Raw genomic sequence first — 21,695 nt, forward strand, 5'->3', positions numbered from 1 at the left:
ATAGCCTGAGGATGGCTTCATGTTGATTCCATCATATATTCATATATAGTTAAAGTGGTAATCACATGAAGATGCAGATTCGCATTGGCAGATCGATGAAGATGACTATACTCAAATCTGAGATATGTTAGTTCAATATAGAAGTACATGGATTTAAGTTTATCGTTGGGACTTTGGAGCATCTCCAACCCATCTCTATATTTGTCTCTATATATAGTGAAAAAATATAGCAATCTATATTTTAGAGACAAATTTGCTCTAATTCACCTATATTTTCACCTTTAAAACAGAGATTGCTATATTTTCCTTTATTTATAAATGAAACAAGCAGAGTTCCTCTATTTTAGAAGTGAGAATAGAAGTAAAACTCACCTCTATTATAGAGTTTCTCTATTATAATGAAAAAATAGGAAAAACCATTGGAGATGGTTCAGAATCTACATCACACCAAACATACTCACACAGCACCCCACCGAGTACCAACCGAAACCCATGATCCTCGATCATGAGAACATTCAGACGCGACACCAGATCAACGATCTATCGCTCGGACTGTCAACAACGTATCACCGCTCTTGGTAATCTCTACCAGATAACTCGCTACCGCGGACAGAACTGTCGATCATCGACAGTTACTCGACCACTGATCAAATACTTTCGATAACCGTCAGACCACCGATCAAAAGCTCTCAAACACCGCTCAGCGGATCACAGACTCTCGGTAACCGCTCGACATACTCGATCAGCTGTTTCACATTAGCATTAGTCGATCTTCCAATTACATATATGATCGTCAAACACGATCCACACTCCTCGATAACTGCCTCAGACATGCTCACGTAACCCGCACAAGCCCGAACACGGACTCGACTTCCATCTCGATCTTAGTATCGATAATTGCTACTTAGAAACACGAAAACCCCGTCCATTGTCGACGATTCACAGCTAGACATCGCCTATAACTGTCGAATCTCGACTTGCAGATCTTTAATCTTCACATGCCATTGCCATCGTCGATGCGTGACTGCATTTCTCAACACATATTTGCATTACCGATAAATATCATTGCTCTAAGAACAACCGATCAGACTCGACGATCTTATCTTAATCCTCGATTTCTCTCGCTAAATCTCGATAGATTCTCTTTGTTTCCCTTTCTCTCGAGTCCTCACCCCCCAACCGAACATGAGTGAGGAAGAAGAATGCTCATAATCTCTATTTAATGCTCTCTTTACTCGAAAACCGTCGAGTAACCACCACTTAAGTCAGATCCGCATGTTTTCTCATGCCATTAACCGTTCCCACCAATTTTCATCTTATGCTTACGTGCACATTATTAATAACTATCGATAACCGTTCACGCTCAAGAAATTACACGCTGATTACCCAACACACTGATGACTGCTTGACCAGCTCCAACAGTTTATCTTATCATCCCCACGAGCCTCTCGGACACTCGATTAAATTCTCAAATCACAACTTATTCCATCGCAATGCCTCGAATCACATGCTCGATTCAGATATTGGGATACAGGCATTATAGTTAGTCTCGTAACTTTGCAACTGACACATATTACAAAACTAATTAAACGTTTATCAACTCCAAAATACTAATTTCTTGGTCGTCTATGTATATATATTAAATTGACCTATAATAAATCCATACGATAAAAAAAAATATCGAGACATTTTAGAAATTCCAACACAAATAAAAATATATATACTAAAAAACTAGACATCTACAGATCTATCTTATAAAAATTTTAAATTTGAAAACTATTTAACAGTTATCAAAATCTAATTGATTTACTGTCCATGTGACAATTTTGTTAATTATATTATTTTGAAGATTTCTGCAGCTTTATTTCTTTTTATTTTTGACTAGAGCATTGATGGCTGATTTTTTTTTTGTTTTTTTTAAAATATGCCATTTTAAATAGGGCCAATTAGCTCATTAGCCAAAATAAAAAAAAAATCATAGCAGTAAATAACACCATATATAAAAGAATTAGAGAATCAGGATAAGAGTATAGCAAAATTACCACTTTAGTGTTTTGTGCAGTTGAGAAAGTGGTGGTTGTTGGTTGGAGGGAGTGGCCGGTGGCCGGAGAAGGTGACCGGAGGTTGGAGGTCGGTGGCTGGAGGTTGGAGGTCGGTGGCCGGAGGTTGGTAGCCGGAGGTCGGCGGCAGAGGAGTTCGCAAGAGTTCACCGGAGTTTGCCGGAGGTCAGAGGTTGCCGGAGGTCGGAGATCGCCAGAGTTCGGTGGTGACCGGAGGTCACGGCCGGTGGTCGGCTGGATGGTGGCCAGAGGAAAACTAAACCCTAAAAGATAGTACATTGGGAACCCAAAGGGTGGCCGGAGGTCGCCGGAGAGGGTGGTCAGAGGTCGCCGGAAAAGGTGATCGGAGGTCGCCGGAGAAGGTAGCCGGAGGTCATCGGAGAAAGTGGCCGGAAGTAAGTTGCCGGTGGTGGTGTTAATGGTGAATGGAAGGGTAGAAAGTGTCATTAATACATAAATCAATACATAATCCCACAAAATCAATAGTTCTAATTTAATATAACTGAATAATTAATAAAAATACAAAATATTATAAAAATTATAAATTATTAAAATAAAATTACAGAATTATTACATTATATCATATAATATATTATAATTATATGTTATAAATAAAACAATTTATAACAAAATACAATTGCTATTATAAAATATATGATTGCATTGCAAAAAATGCTATATTAAATGAATATATGATAGCAATGACAAAAACCATTATCAAAAGTGTCTGATCTATTATGACGGGAGTAGATATAGCGTTTGTTAAAACGCTATAGTATCGATAGATAGCGTTATTGAGACGCTATTAAAACTCAATTTTCTTGTAGTGACAGTTATTATAACCTTATTATGATTACAATGGCTACCCAGTTAATTATAGTTTTTTTGTGTTATTGCTGCCAATTTTCCTTTTAAATAAACAAAAATTTGACCCCAACAAAAAATTAATAAATTATATCAATGAAAATTAAATCTGAAAAAACCTCTCCAATTAGGGTTTCATCAACATAACAATTAACATAGGCCACGTATTTTTTTTTGGCTATATTCATTGAAAAGTTATATAGACAAACCTATCTACTATACTGTTCCTTATTTTAAAAATAATTTTCCGTTTCTTTCGTTATAAATAATTCATCATTCTTGACGATAATCCACTTAAAAATTCTCGACAATCTTGAAGATTTTAAATATCTTTGAAGATAATACTCCATTTAAGCTTTGAAATGAACTCCTTTTGAAACGACCTTATTATATTTATAATTACTATCAAAGAAAAGTGATCGTCAAAGAAAAAAAAAAAAAAGGGTCAAAAACCATTTAGGCGATTTTTTTTAATGCGTGCTATGAGAAGATGTTATATTCAGCCTGCTGTAACCACCTCCCAAATATAGTCAAGGAATGTAAACTATTAATCTAAATAAGCATTTGAAATTTATCAAAAATAAAACAAACGAAAGTTTATTAATGTGTTTATCATAGAAACTTTAGATAATTACTTTCACAAAAAAATTGAGGTGCAAAAAAACAAATAATGGTGGTTGTTGTATAATTGAGTGATCAGGTTTTATGTAATAGAGAGTCTAGCTAGCCCTCGAAGATGAACAAGAACAAAGAGTTTTACTACTTTAGTCTGAATAGGTAAACTAATGATGAAAAAAATATCTACACTTTGCTTGTACATGTCACAACCTAAAGAATAGATACTTTAAGTTTACTTATGATTCTTTAATAAATCTGAATGATCATTCTATGCTACGAATTAGCAGGTACATAGAAAATGTAAAGGTACATCATGAAAACCATTTCTTTCTTCTTCGCTTTTGACGTATAGTAGCTTTTGCAACGGCTGTCCCATCATCATTCTCAGACGAATCTTAGAGGGGTATTGAAATTGGTATTTTAAAAGATTTTATAGTATTCTTAAAATCTATGTTATTCAATTAATGATTTAAAAAAAAATTTTAAAATCCTATGTTATTCAACTTTGATTTATATAAACTTATTTAAACTACTCTAGAACCTCTTGTTATTCAATCAATGATTTATAATTCTTACTTAAAATCTATTGTTATACAAAATTTCATAACTATTTTAAAAACTGATACTTTGCATGATTCTATGAGACTTTTTTCTGTTTTTAGTTGAAAAATATGTCTAATAAAATCACACCTTCTGAGGTAGTTTTTTAAAGGATTTTCTTTTTCCATTTACTACTGGGCTTCCTCTGTCGTTTCTCTCTGGGCAGATTTCTTCTTCTTCTTCTCTCCTTCATCATCTCCTTTCTCTATCTCTCTCTCTCAGTTATATACTTATATCTGATTTCAATTTTCTCACATCTCTATAAAGTGTCCGTCCCAGATCATCTTAACATCGCCACTCTCACTCTTCATGACAACTTATATCTACAGAATCGCCCATTTTAGAGACTTAAGGAACACATGAATCTCTAATGTCTTCACGGGACAAGATATGAGTGAAACAACTTTATCATGTGTATTAACCAACCATGTAGGCAGTGAGTTTTTTCCTTACACCAGTGCACATGGTTTGTAAGAGAGAGTGTGTGTGATTATGAGCCTAGCAGCTTCTTCCACCTGGTGTAACCAAGGGTGACCATGAAAAGCACAATGCAAAGCGCAGTAACACTCCACACAAAGTAGCCAAAGACGCCATGAGTGTCATACAATGGACAAGGTATGTTCATTCCGAACAAGCTCGCCAACAATGTCTCTGCAGCTATTGCAAAGGAGGCTATGGTCAGTGTCAGCTGCAGCTGGATCAGTTCGTTACATTGATTATATTGGGCCATATTGGGCCTCGTTTGTATTTACTTAGAGTCCATATTATGTATGTTGATTAGGTTAATTGTCTATGATGTATATAAGCCGATGTGCGATGATCAATAAATGTAAGAAAACCTTTCACAACTCCTATAGGTTTCTTGACATGGTATCAGAGCTAAGATCTTACTTCCTTTGATCTTTAGCTTTCTTATTTGATTTTTCATCTGTTTCTTTGTTCAATTCTCCTTTGCTTGACCTTGTTTTTGTTAAATTTTCGATTAACAAAAACTTTCTGTTACGATGGCTACGTCTTCGGCTTCCACTACTACGTCGATTTCGTCTCTCACCGATGCTAGAAGAAAGACTATCTCTCCTTATGATCTCTCTTCGGGTGACAATCCTGGTATCGTGATTTCTCGACCTTTACTTCGTGGTCCAAATTATGATGCTTGGGCAACCAATCTGCGACTAGCTCTCTCTGCTCGCAAGAAATTTGGCTTTGCTGACGGATCTATTCCTAACCCGGGAGCCGATTCTGAAAATTTTGAAGACTGGATTGCCAACAATGCTTTGGTAGTCTCTTGGATGAAACTTACTATCGATGAGACTCTCTCCGACTCGATGTCTCATCTCGATGATTCTCATCAATTGTGGATGCATATTCAGAAGCGATATGGTGTGAATGCTGAAATTGGCGTAATGCTGTTCAAGATGAAATCGTTGCTCTTGAGGATCGTGGTACTTGGACGGTAGATACACTTCCTGTTGGTAAGAAAGCTTTGGGTTGTAAATGGGTGTTTAAACTGAAATTTCATGCAGACGGGACGTTAGAGCGACACAAAGCTCGGCTCGTTGTTCTTGGAAACAATCAAACAGAGGGAGTTGATTACACAGAGACTTTTGCACCTGTTGCCAAAATGGTCACGGTTCGTGCTTTCTTACAACATGCTGTTTCCAATAATTGGGAGGTACATCAAATGGATGTTCATAATGCTTTTTTGCATGGTGACCTTGATGAGGAGGTTTTTATGCAATTTCCACCGGGGTTCCGCACAGAGGATAAAACGCAAGTTTGTCGCCTTAAAAAGGCCTTGTATGGTCTTAAACAGGCGCGGAGATGTTGGTTTGCAAAGTTGGGTTCTGCTTTGAAGGAGTTCGGGTTTATTCAGAACATCTCGGACTACTCCTTATTCACGTTTTCTGATGCCGTCTCCTCTTTACATGTTCTTGTTTATGTTGATGATCTCATTATCTCCGGCAGTTCGGTTCATGTCATTGACAAATTCAAATGCTATTTGAGTGACTGTTTTCACATGAAGAATCTTGGTTATCTTCGCTATTTCCTTGGTATTGAGGTTGCTCGTAATTCCACCGGTTTCTACTTATGTCAGCGGAAATACACTATTGATCTTCTCACCGAAACTGGTTGCCTTGGTGCTAAACCGGTTACTTTTCCCATGGAGCAAAACCACAAACTTGCTTTGGCCAAAGGGAAAGATTTTGTTGATGTTACGCGCTACCGTCGTCTTGTGGGCAAGTTAATTTACCTTGGTGTTACCCGACCTGAGTTATCCTATGCCATTCATATTCTCTCGCAGTTTATGAGCAAGCCGAAGGAAGCTCATTGGACAGCAGCTCTTCGTGTGCTCTGTTATTTGAAGCATAGTCCGGGGCAAGGCATCTTTCTCCGCGCTAACACGCCTCTGGTTCTTACAGCTTGGTGCGACTCTGACTATAGCAAATGTCCTATCACTCGTCGCTCTCTCACTGGTTGGGTTATTCAGCTAGGTGGATCACCAATCTCATGGAAGACTAAGAAACATGATGTTGTCTCACGTTCTTCGGCCGAAGCGGAGTATCGGGCTATGGCCGACACAGTTTCAGAGATTCTATGGTTGCGGGGACTTTTGCCAGCATTGGGGATTGATTCTTCGCCTCCTACTGTGTTATTCTCTGATAGTTTATCTGCTATCAGCTTGGCGAAAAATCCCGTTTATCATGCTCGTACTAAACACATAGAAAATGACTGTCACTTTATCCGTGACGAGGTCTTGCGGGGCGTGATTGTTCTTCATCATGTTAACACTCATCATCAACTTGCAATTATCATGACAAAGGCATTGGGGAAGAAAGAATTTGAAGCTTTTCTGGTCAAGATGGGTGTTCGGAACCTACACACTCCATCTTGAGGGGGGATATTGGGCCATATTGGGCCTCGTTTGTATTTACTTAGAGTCCATATTATGTATGTTGATTAGGTTAATTGTCTATGATGTATATAAGCCGATGTGCGATGATCAATAAATGTAAGAAAACCTTTTACAACTCCTATAGGTTTCTTGACAGATTATCCAGTTGTATGTTCACGTAATCTTCTGTGTCGTCAATGTACTCACTGTAAGAATCTTGTTCCGCATTACAAGAGCCATCTTTCTATCTCTGACCGTTCCCATGTATTCCCAGAATTCTTAAACAGAGCCCAATGTTAAGACTTATGAGTAAGAACAAAACCGCTGAAGACGTCACGGAGAAGAAGTGTTTCCATCAAAGCCAATAACTGATGATCCCATAAAAGCATCCTCCTATATCCAAAACCTAAAATAAGGACATAACGACACTGAAAGTCACATGAACATATATAACGCAAGCAACCGATGGCAATGTTTAAAAACAAAACCCTAGAAAAACATTAGTATAGATAAACATAAATAACCTCACCAGTAATAGCCATCAGTATAGATGTGAAGTAACCAGAAACTCGAAGTTGTATACCCTCAAACCATCGATCCTTCCCTCCAACAAGGTCTTTAACACAAGCAGAGAAAAACATTAGCACAGAAGAAACCTTAAAGAGATGACAGACGAAAGGCTTAGTTTGCGTGTTAATAATGGCAGTTCTTGCATTTCCTCCCAAAGAAGACTGAAGTATGCATGTTAGTTTTGAATCTCTAAATGGAATGTGCCCAGTTTTTCCTTTACTGCATGAAGTAAACCACATAACTTACTAAGCTAATGGATCAGAAGAAAAAGAGAAGGAGCCTTGTTGAAAAGAACAATACAACAAACTAACATAAACAAGGTAAAAAGGTGATCACAGATTCTCGGTGCTGACATTCTTGGTGAGTTCATCGAGGATAGGCCAAGATTCTGTCTCAAGGACTACCACACTGCGATCAACATATGAGCAGACAACCTCGAGTGCAATCTCCAGGACCTGAAATTCAAAAGGAAGCTCACTCTGCAGACCCTCTGCAGCTTCAGAATCAAGAGGAAGAGGTGATTGCACATTCGCAGAAGCTTGCAGAGCATTGTCAGTCCCATTCCTCTGAGGAAACTTTTGCTTTAGTCGTTCAACGAATGGAAGAACTTCTGGACGGAGAGGATCCAACAGCAGCACTTCTTCTGCAGTAACTATTGCCTTTATGACCTCTAAATTCACAACAATAGCTTTCTCCCTAGCTGCAGAGCAAACAAAATTGATTGATTACTAAATTTTTTCCTCAACCAGTCAACACACAAAGTCCAAAAACGTCTAATATGATTGTATTCAATCCCAAAAATCAAAAATTTATACCGAGAATGTTAGAAGAGTGAGAGAAGAGTGCAATCTCATCGGAGCATAATCACTTTGCCTTTTATTATAACTATCATAAAATCTTCAAACAGAAACATATGTTGTGAGTCGTGCCTTTTATTAGTCGAGCATAAAATTTGTAGTCGTACCATTTATTAACAGGAAAAATTTAGTTTGTGTTGTGAAATATTCTAAAATCACCCAAAGTTTAATAACGAAATCTCATAGAATCACATTCATTTTCTCATTTTCTAAATATAAAAACTTTAAAAAATAATCAAATCTCCTAAAAACTCAATCAAATCTTTCAAAACTCTGAAAAATTAAAATCCTACCAAATCCTACCAAATACAAGTTCAATACCCCCCCTCTTATATAATATGAGAAGGTTTTTCTCAACTTTTGCTAAGAATATGACACTTAGCCTATTTTCTATCTAACACCTGTACATTTTTGTTGTTTGGACCTAATTAATTAAATTCATTTATACTTTGGACCTAATTCACTAAAAGCCCATAAAAAAATTAAAAAAAAACTCTTAACATTTCCTTCTTCCCTTCTTCAATTAGACCCTTCCAATCTAAACCCACCATATCAATTTGTGGTTTCATCCTAGGAACAATCTGATTATAGGTTATTTTGACATTATAAAAATATGTTTCAATCTTATGTATAATTCACGGCAAGAACGGATTCTAAATTATGTAAAAAAATTATTTATGGGTTTCAATTTTATAAATGATTTATAAGCAAGAAAGGAATCTAAATTATGTTAGATTATAGATGTTTACGTGTTCTCAAAATTCTCTTATAAATTCATAAATTTTTGAGTCAAATTTTAATTTCTAAGTATCCATTACTGGGTTTAGTTTCTGGCGTTTAATCCTATATAATCTAATGGTGGGATGTTTTATGTAAGTAATTTGATAATTGCTTACTTATTTATTCCCCATTAAATATTACCAATTCATTTTCCATAATATTAGAAATCAATCAGTTTTCCATAAAATTAAATTTGAGTCCCTAATTACTCTCATTTTAAGAGATTTTTTCAGTCATGATTATTTAATTTCAGTCATTAGGTTCCTATGAAGAATTATATTATTTTTATATATTTTTCCATATTTCAATAGGTATTCTTGAATAATTTTAAATATTTTTTTGCAGGTTATCATGTTTATTGTTTGCATTAAAACTACATCAGAAAAATATAATGTGAGAATGTTAGACAAATTTACTTATTTATTAGAGTGTTTATGTATGTATTTCCTAATCTCCATGGACCGGTCCGGCAATTTTGGATGACCTATGCCAATTTGTTTTTAAGAAACCATTTTCATTATCGTAAATAAAATAATAAGAATAGTAATATAAAAAATTATTTTTATAAGATAGTTTCTAAGTCCATAAACCGAAATATGTTCGTTTTGCTTGCTCACATTTTTTTGTCTTTTCAATGTTTTGATATTCATTTAAATATTTATACAAATTGGATATATCTACATGAAAAATATATGTTTTTCTTATATAAACATTGAACTTATAAAAAATCTAATAATAACTGAACTTATAATTTTGCTTTTTTCTACATTAAAGAAAAAAAAACTTTTGGTCTAAAGTATGCTCCAAAAAATTTGATTCCATAATGATTGGCTTCATTTGCATACCCTATGGGTTGGGCCTTGGTCCGGGCCTTGAACCATATTTTATATTTACTCTAGGGTTGTCGTGTTTGATGGTTATATTAATACTACTACATCATGAAAAAATGAACTATCATGATTTAATATGTTCAACATCACTACAAGAAATATGCGTATTTTTAGCACACGAAAAAACGCTATCATTTTGTTTCGATAGCGATTTTGTAAATGTTTTCTTTGTCGGTGCCATCTTAGAAGGTGCACATACAATAGCATTTTTTTCCTTTGCTATTATTTGTCTCTCTATAATAGTGCATTATTATCGCTATATTAAGATTATTAGTAGCATTTTAAATTTAATATATTATAATTAACAGTGTATAAAGTAGACTAAAACTTCTTCTTGTAAGACGATGCATATGAGTCTCTCCATTGTAAATTTATTTTGTGATGTTACTATCATATGCTTAAAAAATTATGTTGTTAAGATTGTGATGTCTTTTTATATCACAAAAAATATTGAAATGATCAGTATATTTTAAAAATCATTAAAATAACAATTGCTGAGTAAAGAAATAAAAGAACTATAATATCCAAATTACTAAAATTCAAAAACAATGTAAACTAAATCCGTGCGTAGCACGGAATGACTTCGAATAATATTATAAAGCACACTAAAACTTGTGAAAAACAAAAATTGTGTTGCCTGAAGGAAACTTCATGTTGATTGTGGTAATCACATGAATATGCAGAATTGCAGATTCGCATACATCATCAGTGGGACTCTAATGGTGTCATTGAATTTTCACATACTGTAGACTGATTTTGTAGTTTTGTGCATTGAGTTTGCAAATACTCTTTTGTCTAGGTTTTTTTTGTTTTTTGTTTTTGTTCAAATCTAGGTTTTATTTTCAGTAATTGTTTGAATAAATAACTAAAAACGAACCAAACTGAACCACCACAACAAGAAGTCGGGCACGGCGATTTCTCTTTAACCTAAAGCCTAAAGTTTTGTTCTCACCGTCGTCTTGTTCGCCTCTCCGGTGTCCGGCTCCGACAGGCGCCGTGAGAGGGACCCCATGCTTTTCGTTTCAGCTCAGGTTCTGGCACTTGTGTGAATCTACAAGCCTCTAAAGTGTCCTGAAGCTCGTGGTGAAGGGGAGTAGTTCCGCTACGTGTGATGGCCACCTCATGGTGTTGACGGCGCTCCTCCGTTCGATTCTCTTTGCTAATCGACGGCTTGAGTTTCGATGGAGATCCAGCGATTTCATTTGCGTCTCACGACTCCGACCGGCGAGGATCTGTTTCATATCTCCTTCTCCTCCTTCGCAAACCCTACGACAGATTCAAGCTTTGCTTGGTTTACTGCAGCGTGGCTTCTCTGTCTCTTTGGGTTTCTCAATTTTGAAGTTTTTGCTTGAAAATCGGCCGCGTCGACCTGCAATTTCCGGTGGTTGGGCTTCTCTCCATTGGGATTTCTCGCTGGTTGACGGCATTGTTCCTGACATTTGTTGCCCCTGTCCCCTCTGTGACGGCATTGTTCCTGACATTTGATGCCCCATGCTTGCATCGAGTGGTCTTCATTGATTGCTCCTGCTTCCCTCCTTCAGATAGGTTTTCAGGGGACCGCTACCTCACGATTTTAATCTGATCTCTCACCTTGACGATTTAGCTTGCCTTTGGGATGAGAACTTTCTGTTTGCATTTTCTGCTAGAGGACATCTTTCAGATTTTGTTAGAGGTTGACCATGTTTGAAGCGTCAAGTGTATAACATCGTCTTCAAGCGTCAAGGTTCTCAGATTTTGTCTTTGGTAGATACGGTGGTGTTGAATTTTGGTGATGGTATAGCTTCCGTTGGTGGCTGATACTAGGATTTTTGTGCGTCCTAGCAGGTCTCAATTAACCTTATGTAGTTGTAGTACTAAAGGTGTCAATCCAAATGGGAAACTTTACTAGCAATCAAGATGCAATCAAGAAATCACAAGTCAAGCCAATTCAAAGAGAGTGTTTGTCTAACAGTCCTAGAATGATGATGATACGAAAGGAAAATAAGTCACAGAATTAGAAACGAGAATGCATGACAAGAGGCGAAAATGAATAAAAACATAAACGAGTCTAAGCATGAACTAAAAAGCAACAAACGAAACAGTCTCTGGAATGTAATAAAATTCAGAAAGGAAGAGGTCCTAAGGATGGGAGTAATTGATGTCGGTGGAGTATCCTAGTCTATAGAGTATTTAACATGCCACAAACAAACCATCCCTAAACAATGAACATCATTTCTTAGCTAATCCAATCTCTTGACAGAAGCTACTCAAACTCAATCACTTCCAAACCTAGCTCTCGCTAGAGAAACATAATCGAGCAAGGCATGAAAAACAAGTTCATTCACGTCAACAAACATCCTAGACAACTAATCTCTTAGGCTAGGAACGTAAGTCTCTGGCACTAGTTGGTCAGACATTTCATCGAACACCTTTTGGATGCGGAAATGTCTAAAACCCAGTTCCAATTGATCAGAGAGAAACTAGTATTGCTAACTCTAGTCCAGAAGGGAATCATACAATCAAAGCTTAAACACATTACATCCTAAGATCATCCACCTAATCTATCCCATCCTCAAGAACTACCACACTACTCAGATCCAAAAATCATCACCAAAGATACAAATTCAGAAAACATTGAAACAAGCATTCTTAGATAGGTAAAAATGAGATGAACAAAATTGCAGAAGAAATCGAATCAAAAAAATGAATAAATTCAAAGGTATCGGGATACAAAGTGTCAGCGTTTTAGGTGGCTAGGGTAAACCTTAAGGGAAAGAACAAAAACGAGATAAAAGCTAAGATATCCCGTGAAAACTTAACAAAGCCTATTTATAGGAAAAACATGGAAATCTCTAAAACATAAAACGACAATGTAGAACGTCGGTTCGGGAATCCTTCTCGGATGCGTCTTCGGGACATAACCAGGACATCGGTTTCAGAGCGTCGATAGAGTCGCATCGTGAGAGTGCTCAGAAACTGTCGATCGAGTCGCGACGTGAGGGTGCTCAAAAACTGTCGATCGAGTCGCGACGTGAGGGTGCTCAGAAACTGTCGATCGAGTCGCATCTTGAGGGTGCTCGGGAGCTGCTGATCGAGTCGCATCTTAAGGGTGCTCGGAAACTGTCAATCGAGTCGCATCTTGAGGGTGCTCGGGAGCCATCCTGGGACGTCTCGGTCAAGTCGCTGCTAACATTTGATCGAGTGGGAGCTCTCCTTTGCATGCGGGTCGAGTCGGATTTCTGAACGTACATGCATCCACTAAAACGGAGATAACTCATGAACCACGACTCCGATTGGTTTGAAATAAACTGCATTGGAAAGATGACTCAATTCTCTACAACTTTGATGAAGACGTCGAAAGCTGAATCCCAAAGTAAAATCTTCACTCGACTCGATCAAGGACGTGGAAGCTTGCGTCGCTGTGTAGTGTAGATCGAGTCGCTTAACTGCTCTCCTGATCCTTATTTGCATTTGATGGTTTGGACACCTCCTGAAACAACTCCAAAATGCAAGATGTATGCAAGACCAATGCAAAGACTAACTAGATATGCATGTTGAGCAAAAGAGACTAAAAACAATACAAAGCAATGAGTTAAGAGAACAAAATGAATGACAAATGCATCATGAAAATGTGTAAAATATATACATATCAGTGGCTAAATTGCTGTCTCATTTGTTGACACCACAAGTATTTAGTTGCTTGTTGATTATGCTTCAAGGCCTGGTTCTGAATGTGGCTAACTAGTGCGGTTGCTCTGAGTCGAAGTTATTATTGCGATGAGTTCTTGCCTCTAGTTTCTTTTGATCTATACTCTAGAGGAGCTAGTAAGACCGATGGTGTTCGATGTGGTTATGGAATAGTATAAGTTATGCTCTGCGCTAGCCAACTTTGGGGAATGAACTTGGCAGAGGGAGCTCACATCGTTCGCAGGATTTGGTTCGTGTGAGGTTCTATTTTGGGAAAGCTCATGGATTTGATTGTTGAGTCGCTCTCACATGACGCGGGAGGAGTATGTGATCGAGGACTTTGAGTTTTTGCCATTGACATCCCATCCTCGGACGTCCGGTGAAAGGCTTCTAGTGCTAGTAAGTCGACCGCAATTTAGCATCTTCAAGTTGCAGTCAACCTTCTACTTCAGCTACCTATCTAGGAAGAACTTCAAAATCATCATAGCTTCATCTAACTTTTTCAGTTTCAACGCTTTGGTCGAGTGGATAGACCGAAATTTGTGCACTAAAATTTATGCTTCTATGTTTTTACCTTTTTTACTATGGGACCATTTGTGTAGCTTTAAAATCTTTAATTGTAAACTTGAACTGTTTTTTATTTTTAATGAAATATTTACATTCTTAGAAAAAAAAAACTAAAAACTAAAAACCAGAAAATGTCATTTTATATGCTCTCAATTTCGAGACATTTAGGAAACTCCAATGTCTGATTAAAAATAGAAAATATAAAATATATGTTTATATCTTTTGAAAATAATAAAATAAAATATTTAACATATGTCAAAATATAATGGGTATGCTGACACATATTACAGTTATTATTTATATTGTTTCCAATATTTTACAAATTGATTTCTTTTTATTTGACCAGAAAATATATTTTATTTTGTACATTATAAGGAATCCCTAAATTGTTGATTTCTTTCTATTTTTTTTTTCTAATGTAATAGTTGAAAATAAATTAAATATCTAAATAAAAATTATAACAAAAATAGCAAAAAATCTTCAATATTTTTACAGCTGTAGAGAATCTTTTATTAGGGTTTCATTGTAATCTTAAAGAGCCACCCATTTATTTTTGTTGTATATATATATACACTTCTTATCTCTTCATAAGACAACATACGCCACGCAACCTCTTAATCTCTCACATGTATTCACATCCTTCTCTTATGATGTCTCTTAGTGTACAAATCAAATCAAATCGGTGATCTCTTCTCTCTCTCAAAACTTCTCTATTTCATCATCTATTCAAGTCATGAATATGCACCACTCTCATCAGATGCAAAAGGCTAACAGATCTTCATAGGTTCTGGACGACAGGATCAGTAGACGGACATGTATATTATCTAAAACCGATCGAAGAGAGTATCGAAGCATATACCTTTTATGTTTGCTTTTTCGAGATTAATTTTTTTCTTATTCACATATATATATAGTTACATGATATTATTGATATATATATATCCCCTATATAATAAAATGGAAGTACACAACTTTTTTTGTAGACTATATAATTTTTATAAGTTGGTTACAAAATAATTTATAAATTAAATATATATTGGTTACAAAAAATATTATAGATTAATTGGTCAATTTGTGGGTTATATAAATACACTTAAGAATATCCCAAAGAAACCTCTTAAAGAGAATATTCCAATGATTTATATAATTTCCATAATAAAATCTTAAATATTCTATGTATTGTTACAAAATATATACTGTTAGGCATAAAAATATATTGTTAGGCGAAAAAAAATATATATGCAATTTATCAAACATGTTCATATTAAAAAACTTTCACCAAACATGTTCAAAAATTAAAATAAAAACAAACAACAAACATAACTATTTCTCATACATAAAATTACAAAATTAACAATACAAAACTTACAAAATATGTGCTTTTTTCAAGCCATCATATTTAATATTTTATTGTATAATGTTTTATCCAAAAAAACTTTTTTTTTTAATAAAGCATATAAATAATATTTTATTCTAAAATTATAATATAAATAAAAAGAATTTCAATTCGTGCTCTAGCACGGGTCCTAATCTAGTATATATATATTATGCCTTACATAAGTTAGTTTCAATATTGTATTCGTTGCAGATATACGCTTTCTCTTCTGCGATATGTATAACCAACATGGGATCTCTTGCCGCTCCGATCATATCAACATCCCAGGTTTTCAATATATTATTATCTGGTATTGATGATTGAATTACATTCAGATTCGTAGAAGAATTTTATACACACAATCTTGAAAGAAAAAACAATTGTATGTATAAAAAAAATATGAAAACCTTGGATAACTCGAGGTAACTCGAGTATATGAACATTTTTCGTTTCATAATATCTGTAAATGCCACCAAAACACTATATGGTTAGTTTGTTTATAGAACTTTAACTTACATTCATTATATACATTCGTTATGGTTACGTACATTGTAACTTATTATAAATCTATTATTCTTGTAGATAAAAACCATGTAGTCTTTTTTTATATCTATAACTTAAAGTGATAGCTCACATGGGCGCTATAGCTTGAGGTAATTATTAACCTCGGTATGACTGTCTTTGTAAGTTACAAAAAAAAAAAAGAAAAAAAACAAGAGAACCCAAATGAAGGTATCAAATAATTTCAAAAATGGTTGTGTCGTTCTTATTCTTTGCACCCGTATAATGGACCAGATTCTGCACTAAAATAGATATATAATTTGATCACCTATCACTTATCCTCAAAAATATGTCTTGATTATGGTATATGAATGAGCTGATTGAAGTATTTTTTGTCAAAAATCAGGTTAACGGGATAGACTTAGAAAAGAGATTTCATAGAAAACTGTGAAAGATTGCTAGGGGCTCAGGACTGGCTTATTTAGATGTGAAATGCCACGTAGTTCATGCAACATTTGTGGTCGGAAAACTACATAGTATTGCTCATCTAAGTTGTTCTTGAGCTTCTATCAATCTTTCATCTTCTATTCTAAAGTCGCTCCCTATTAACCTGATTACAGAAAGGAACACAACAATCAGCTCCATAATAGACCATAATCATTTTGAGAATAAGTGAGATATGATCAACTGTATATCTATTGTAGTGTAGAAATTGGTCCATTAGACGGGGCAAAGAATACGAAAGACACAACCATTTTGTATTCTTTCGTACCTTATGTTGGGTTCTCAGTTACAGTAGATATATTAATGGACCCATTTATCACTACAAAAAAACAAACTATTTTTTAGAGAGGATTTTCCAGCAAGTCCCTCAAGAATATATAGCCCATTGTGAAAAATTTGCAAAAAAAAAAGAAAATTCATCGCAATTTGTTTTCCATAAATTAGAAAACCTTGCAATTTTACAAGAAAAAAATAATGTGGTAGATCCGTCACAAAGTTTATTTAGTAAATGTTTCACAAGTATTGCTACAGATTTAGATATTCCTTTAAACCGTTTTAGAAACTAAATTATATTTTCACATAAATCCGTAGTAAATTTATTAATATATTTGTGATGGAAAATAAAAAAATATTAAGAAAATAAATTATTTTAGAGAATAATAATAGAATATATTTTAATTTAATTAAAATTATTAAATAAAAATATAAATAAAATATATATATCTTATTATATAAAGTTGGGTTTTGAAAGTTAGCCATTAACAAAATTTTGACTTATGTCAAGTTTATATCAATATGAGATTTTGACATATGTAAAAGTTAATATTTAATAGGAGAGATTTAAGATTACAACAAAAATAAAATAATTTGTTTTAAACAATATTAATAATGTAAAAATATAATTATAAAAAAATTACAAAATTAAAAAAATATTAAAGAATTATAAGGAGATTATATGTATATATATATATATATATATATCATAAAATTCAAAATTCTAACATTATTTACTTATATTTAATTTTAATTTATTAATTCTACAAAAAAAAATGTGATTAAGGAAAATATACAGTTAATTATTATTTCTTAATTTTTTAAATACTCACTTCTATATAAACATAGATTGTCTCACACTTTTTATCTAACAAAATAATTTATTCAAAATATTTCTTTCAACTTTGTTCTATTGGTAAAACTTCTTTAATGGAAAAATAATTTTTTATTTTTTAAACCAAAATTTACTCCTACGTTCTCTTTTTTCAGTTTATAATAGGTAAAATTAATATATTGAACCAAAGAAAAAGATTAATATATGCATCTTCTTTTTCGAATACTGTATTTTAAACTTTAATGTAGTATCTTTAGATTGTTTTATTTAATTTATATTTTCACCTCTGAATTATTTGAAATTCACATATTACCGTGCTTATAATTTTCTATTAATTTTTTTTTATGTCAAATTAATTTTCTTCTATTTTTTCAACCTTGATTGGTTAGTCATAGATCCTTTTTGTGTAAACATAACTGTTACCATTCATTCAATCTCAATGGGAGATAAAGAGTAGAAGCTCATTAACTTAATGATTATATAAAATAGGCTAATCAAACACAAGTTTACAACAAACATAGATAGATAGATTGGAAAAACATAAACTATTGTTGATAGATCCATAGGAATTCGGAGACTGTGACACCCTGGTTTACGGATAGGTTTAAAAAAATTGATTTGGCAACTTATGTCACCAAAGTGCACTTATCTTTTTGATCAAGAGTTCCAAGAGAACTCCAAAGTTAAGCGTGCTTGAGCTGGAGTAGTTTCAGGTTGGGTGACCTTTTGGGAAGTGATTGTCGAAACTGTGCGAGTGAGGACAAAACATAGGAAAAGATCATATGGTGAGTTATAGGGGTAATTATTTAAAGTCACCCGAACATAACCAACTGATATGGGTGGGCCAGAAGTAGATGTGGGGCCTACTGAGGACGATGGACCCATGGACTAGGAGTGGACATGGAGCTCACTAAGCAAGGTGGCATTCGGGGCTTTCGAGAGACAAAGGCTACATCATGGTGTGTTAAAGACACTTCCACGAATACAATGGAAAATTTAACATTAATTACTATCAAAATAAATTTTGACGTTAGAAAAGGGTCTTTTGTTTCATTGGTTGTCAGAGCAAGCCATTTTGAGATAGCTAAAAGACATGAACATGTTCTCTCTACACATGAGGAGGACAGAGCCGAGGTTCTCTCTATGGTGGAGGAGGTTAGAGGCAAGATTATCTTCCCAAGGGAGAAAGGTGAAGGAGCTTGGACGCAAGGTTATCTCCCCAAGAGAGGAAGGTGGAGCCAAGGTTCTCTCCATGGTGGAAGAGGTTGGACGCAAGGTTCTCTCCATAAAGGACGAGGGTGGAGCCAAGGTTCTTTCCATGGTTGGTCATACACTATTGTGATGATACATCATTGATTAGTATACTATGTAATATACTTTTTATTCAAATTTTTTTTGAGCCAATAATTTTACTAATTAAAAAAACTATGCAAAAGTGAAAGTAAAAAGACATATAATAGTTGGTTTAATGTGATCATATAGACATTTTCTAGGTGGTGGTAAAAAATATATTTGTAACATACAATATATTTAGGTGTAAAAAATACGCTTTTAATAGTAACATACATAAAAAAAATCAATACATATAAATCAGTATATTATAACAAAGATAAAACTTATAAATAATGTTTTTTATAAAACTTTAACTCCGCACATCGGGCAGGTTCTTATCTAGTTATTATATAAAGTTGGATTTTCAAAGTTAGCCATTAATAGGATCTTGACACGTACTAAGTATACTTATTAGATATTGACACATGTCAAAAGTATTATTTTTTAAAAAATGTAGTAGGACAGCTAATTAATTAAAAATATATATATATCTAAATAAAATTTGCACGTATATATCTAAACAAATTTCTTTTTCTAAATCAAGAAGAAAAATTAACAAAACCAATATATTTTCCATTGTACGCTAATTATATTATATGTGTGTTCTCAATTAGATTTGACATGTATACACAAACAAATTCATTATGCATGTATATTAATCAATAAATAATGAATAACAAAGTTATTTAGAATTAAATAACTTATTTAACTTGAAATAAATTGTATTTTATTGTTGTAATATAATATTTTTATTAAAAGTAAGAATACAAAATCTTGAAAGAATAATGAACTTAAAATAAGAAAATTTTGAATACATGATCTGAAATGCCCCATATGTATTAGTATAGTTAAAAGGTTTATTTTTAAGATTTTAATGCATGTAATAATATGAGAAAAAAATGGAAAAATGAATCTATAGGAATGAACTTTTGATTACTCGATGAAAATTGATGAGAACATTAGTCAACTCTTAATATATTTTGTTACTTATGAGATTATGACATAATTATTACTTATAGATTATGACATATAGAAAAATATTATTTATGACAATTTTGTATTTTAAACAACCGATCCGTTTTTTTAATAATTATAAGATAATTAAATATTCCATAATATTTAATTACAACCCATATTGCAAATAATGATGTCTTCTATAAGAGAACGAAGTACGTGGAGATAGATTGCCATACTACACGAGATCATGTTAAAAATGGTTTCGTCAAAGTTTTTCATCTGAGCTCAGGGAATCAACTAGCGGACATCCTTATGAAACATCTGCATCATGGTCCATTTCTCCATCTTCTTCAAAAAATGTCTGTTTCAAGCCTTTATTCATCACAAGAATTATCGATTTGATGGAGGTATATTGACTTATATAGAAAATAACTTTATTATGGTATATTAGTATAGCTAAGTCTCCTTTAACTTACTATTCTAGTATACTTGTATAGAGTATAAATACTCTTTGTATAACCACTTAGTTAATTAATGAGAAATATATTTTTACATCAAAGTTAATATTTTATGATGAGTGTCTTTAGATTTTGTAAAAGTTTCTTTTAAGTGACTACCTAAAGACATTTTTACAAATTCTAAAGAAACTCACAATAAAATACTATTAAAATTAATAATTAAAAATCTAAGACACCCAAGAAAAATAAAGGATGGAGATGCGCACTAAAGAGCAATTTTCTAAACATGGACTATGGTTGATCGATGAACTTAACGAGAAATTTACAAAGTTTCTTTTATCTTAATTTATTTGTTACTTATATTCATAGCTTACACGGGTGTTATTATTTAGCTTAATTTGAATACTCAGTTTCAGATGGTGTGGTTTAACATTTATGTCATCGGCCAAACTCATAGTCTAGGCTTCCCTCAGCTAAAAATGATCTGGTTTTTGGATGCAAATATTACATTAAGTGGCTAGAGTGTCATCATCAGAATGATATTGTATAAATTTATATATATTTTTATGTGCATAACATTTTTGTGTAATTTTTTCACTGAATGACATAAATATATAAAAATGTGATTTGATGTTCTAATATATTTGGCATACTAATAGCATGACCAATGGTACTTTCTCTTAGAGTTACTCTTAATTAAAAATTAAAAAATAATAATAAAGTAATAATAAAGGAAAGTAAAGGGTGAGAAACGTTTTTTCATTCAGAATCGAAGGAACCGATTCTATGGACAACCATGACATGTGGCAGTTTTTAATATGTTAATATTTTTTTCAGATTTATTATTTAAATAAATAATACTGAAAGAAAATAATTAAAATATATTATTTTGAGAAATGAGAACCGTTGCTGAGATGATGATGGTCTAAAGATATAAAGTTTTAATATTATATAAAAATGGGTGGAATATTTTTTGTTTCATGTATTACCTCATAAGAGTAAAATAGGATCATGAGTGGAATAATTAACCAATATATTTTTAATTAAGAAAATTATATGGATGTAGTAAGCATCTTTGTGAGCGGATAAACAAAG

This window comes from Camelina sativa, chromosome 5 (genome assembly GCF_030686135.1).
Source record: "Camelina sativa cultivar CO46 ecotype springtype chromosome 5, ASM3068613v1".
NCBI classification, from domain to species: Eukaryota; Viridiplantae; Streptophyta; class Magnoliopsida; order Brassicales; family Brassicaceae; genus Camelina; species Camelina sativa.